Raw genomic sequence first — 4,162 nt, 5'->3', positions numbered from 1 at the left:
CCTCGCTCAGGCCGCCCCACGCCCCAAGGGAACCCCCACCCTTTAGGGCAAACCAGTCAGCCCCCACCCATGCACCAGGCCTCTATCCTATCTAATAAAAGAGTAATATGCAGATTGACCATCACTGCAACACACAATATAGCTGCCCCCATGTGGTCAAAGATCCTGCCCCCATGTGGACACAAGATGGCCACCACAAGATGGCCAGCAGGGGGAGGGCAGTTGGGAGGCACCAGGCCTATAAGGGAGGGCAGTTGGAGGCGATCAACCCTGCAGGGGAGGTCAGTTAGGGGTGACCAGGCCAGCAGAGGAGGGAGGTTGGGGGCAAACAGGCTGGCTGGAGAGCAGTTAGGCATCAATTAGGCTGGCAGCGGAGTGGTTAGGGGGTGATCAGGCTGGCAGGCAGAAGTGGTTAGGGACAATCAGGAAGGCAAGCAGGTGATCAGTTGGGAGCCAGCAGTCCTGGATTGTGAGAGGGATGTCCAACTGCCCGTTTAGGCCTGATCCGGGATCGGGCCTAAACGGGCAGTCAGACATCCCTTGAGGGGTCCCAGATTGGAGAGGGTGCAGGCTGGGCTGAGGGACACGCTCCCCCCTCCGTGCACGAATTTCGTGCACAGGGCCTCTAGTTATTCATAATAGACAAAAAGCAAAAACAACCCAAATGCCCACCAATTGATGAATGAATAGAACAGAAGCAGCATGTCTATATAGCAGGACATTAATTGGCCACAAAAAAGTATGAAGTACTGCTCCATGGTACATGAAGCTAGAAAATAATATGCTGAACCCAGGCAGTATTATTTTGAGCATCGACCTATGAACCCGGAGGTCATGGTTTGATTCCTGGTCAAGGCACATGCCTGGGTTGCAGGCTCAATCCCCAGTGTGGGGCATGCAGGAGGCAGCCAATCAATAATTATCTCTCATCATTGATGTTTCTATTTCTCTCTCCCTCTCCTTTCCTCTCTCTGAAATATATATATATATATATGTATATTAAAAAAAGAAAATATTATGCTGACTAAAAGAAGACAGACCCAAAGGCCACATATTATATAATTCTATTTATATGAAATGTCCAGAATAGGCAAGTCCACAAAGACAGACAGTAGATTAGTGGTTGCTAGTGGTGGATGGAGAGTGATTGCTAATGGGTTTCTTTTTGGAGTGATGAAAACTTCTAAAATTAGATAGTGGTAATGTTTGTACAGCTCTGAATATACTATATTACATTGAATTATATGCTTTAAATTGTTAAAGTTTTGGTTTGTGAATTATATCTCAATAAGGCTGTAACCAAAAAAAGTATGTATGTGATATGTTTCTGGTAGACAGGGCTGATTACAGCAATACTATAGTTCATAAAATAACCACTAACATTTAATGTTTCCTCTATGCCAGGTATGCTAAGCACATCACACATATGAATTATCACACTCTCACACCACCTGATGCAGTAGGTACTATTATCAGTGCCCTTTTGTAGACGAGGCAATGGAAGCCCAGAGAGGTTAAGTGACTTGTCCACGATCACACAGCTATTAAGTAGTGGAGCTGACATTTGAGACTGTGGTTTGACTCCACAGGCACCAAGGTATTCTGCTTCTAGAACACAGAGATCAATGGCAGGGAGAGGGGTGGGGGTGGGGAGGGGGATTTCCCTCTGGCTGGGAATCTTGAGGAGGGAGAGGGATGGAAGGAAGTATAAGCCTGGCTCCGAGACAGAGCAGGAACCCCATCCCAGATCCTACTTGCGCCCACTGCAGTGCCCCTGATGACTCACATGATGTCAACAGGAACGTCCAGGAACTGACACCAAGCTCCTCATTCTGGCTGGCCAGCCCCTCGAGGCCAGGCTCCGTGTCCCAGACAGCCTCGGCCTCGGCCTCAGCCTCAGCCCCGCTCCAACCCACAGCCACTGAGGGCAAGTAGGTGGGCTCAGAGCCCCTGCGGGTCAGCCCCAGCAGGGGTCCTGGCTGGGTGGCAAGCGGCTCCGAATGGCGGCGGCCCCACTGCACGCGACCCAGGGGCTGCGGGTGCTGATAGCTGTGTGGGGAGGAGAACGGGGAGGAGACAGGATAGCCTCTCCAGGGCCCGGAGCTAGCTTGGCCTGGAGCGTGGGGCTGAGAGGGGAGAAGAGGTCTGGGGAGAAGCATGGCCCATGAAGGGACAAGTCCTCCTGTGTCCCCACCCCACTCCCGTTGGACGAGAAGCGGTGCTCACCTGCACCGATCTCCGTGGAAGCAGAATCCTCGCTGGAAGTATCTGCAGACCTGGGACGCCGTTCTGTCTTGAGCAAAGTGGCAGCTGGACCCCGAGTGACGGGCCCCTCGGGTAAAGGTCCTAAAAGATCATCACAGTCAGTCATATCAGTCATAGAGAGGCTGTGTGATGGGAGAAGGACACAGACTCCGGAGTTGGTTCTGTGTTCAAATCCTAGCTCCACTGGGGAACGCTGGGTGGGTAGCCCACCCTGAGATGTGAGGGTGAAAATGCCTTGGGGTTGTTGGGAAGGTTTTTAAAGATTTTGCACAATGCACACAGCAGGTGCTTAGTAAACCACAGTGGTTACTATTACTTCCTCCAAGCGCTGGTGCTGTGGTCCTGGAGTCAGATTCTGGGTTCAGATGCTGGTCCCAGAGCTGGCTTCAGGGCACGGACCCATGCGGTCATGCTCTTTAATGCTCTGCTGTTGCCCTTTTGAAATTATTAAATTTTTGAACAAGGGGCCCCGATTTTCATTCTGTGCTGGTTTCCACAGGTCCTATGGCTGGCTCTGCCTGGTATTTCTTGGTAATGTGAGTGTGGACAAGGCATGCAAATAAGGAAATGCATGTGAAGTACCTGGCGTACAGCAAGCTTTCAATAAATATTAGCTGCTCTCATCATCCACTGTTATCGTTATCATCCCCACCACCACCATCATCATCATCACTATTACAGGGGCTTTCGAGGGTCAGGGTGTGGGGTGGAAAAGGGCAGGAGGAGGCTGAGTTGGGCAAATGTTTATTGAGGGTCTATTATGTACCCAGGCCTGAGCCTGGGGCAGGTACAAGGTGGAGAGGACGGCTGCTCTTGTCATGTGCTTCCTTGCCTGGAGGGGAGTAAGCCCACAGGTGAAGTGACAAGGGCATCAGGGACGGGACAGAAGTCAGATACTAGTCCCCAGAAAACACAGACTGCTGGCCCAAGCAGAGGGTCTGCCATAGAGTGGCCTGCACCATTCCCCAGGCGGTCAGAGAGTGAGGCCCTGACAGAGAAGCCGGCGGAGGGATGGAAAGATGGGTGACAGGCACCCTCTTTTTGTTGTTGTTAATCCTCACCCGAGGATGTTATTCCATTGATTTTTAGGGAAAGTGGATATAGAGAGCGCCTGGGAAAGGCCCCTGAGCTGATTGTCATCTGAATCCAGTGGTGCCCAGCAGAGCCATGGCCTGGAAACATACCTTGCCAGAGGCAGGTGTGTTGTCAGCCTGACTTTCAACTCAGGTGCCAGGGGGTGAGTTTTATTATCTAAATCCAGCTAAGCACCAGGAACAAACACGATTATCTAGGCCCACCCAGAAGTGATGATTACAAAGAAGCCACAAGAATGCACATAATCTCCTTTGTCTTGGGCTTTAGTAAAACTTCCTGGTATTTTGCTGCATCAGCTCTGGGTCACTGTCTCTCCATCAGAGGACAGCTGTCCCACCCGGCCCCAGCTTTTTCCTTCTATGTCTGTGTCTGTCTCTTTCTTTCATTTTTTCAATCCCCAGCCTCCCCTACTCAGGAACCGGACCGCTCTCTAGCCATGCTGGATGCGGAAAACAGAGAAATATTTATAAGTGGAAGGGAGGGGGAGAGAGAGAGAGAGAGAGAAACATCAATGTGAGAGAGCCCTGACCAAGGCCAGGGATCGAGCCTGCAACCCAGGTACATACCCTTGACCGGAATTGAACCCCACGGGACCCTTCAGTCTGCAGGCCGATGCTCTATCCACTGACCCAAACCGGCTAGGGCGACAAGCACCCTCTTGTTGGTGCTGGACTGTTGTCACATGTCCTTTATCTACAACAGGAGCCCCTGGACCAGGGAACCTGCCTAGAAACTCTGCTGAGGTGACGGAGCAGAGAAGCAAGAAACCAGGGCCAGGACTGGGGAGGCCAGCGAGGCCCTC

The 4,162-nt window shown here is 51.6% G+C and overlaps 1 long non-coding RNA gene across 1 annotated transcript; it reads left to right on the top strand.

Annotated features, from left to right (window-relative positions):
- The first annotated feature begins 1,678 nt into the window (after positions 1 to 1,678).
- LOC129150583 (uncharacterized) lies at positions 1,679 to 2,857 on the top strand. Its single transcript, XR_008557295.1, has 3 exons — positions 1,679 to 1,931; positions 2,217 to 2,337; positions 2,765 to 2,857. It is a non-coding gene; the product is annotated as an uncharacterized LOC129150583 (long non-coding RNA).
- Positions 2,858 to 4,162: the final 1,305 nt, after the last annotated feature.

This window comes from Eptesicus fuscus, chromosome 10 (assembly GCF_027574615.1).
Source record: "Eptesicus fuscus isolate TK198812 chromosome 10, DD_ASM_mEF_20220401, whole genome shotgun sequence".
NCBI classification, from domain to species: Eukaryota; Metazoa; Chordata; class Mammalia; order Chiroptera; family Vespertilionidae; genus Eptesicus; species Eptesicus fuscus.
Note: the sequence above shows the minus strand (reverse complement) of the source record. Positions and strands in the feature narration are given on the sequence as shown.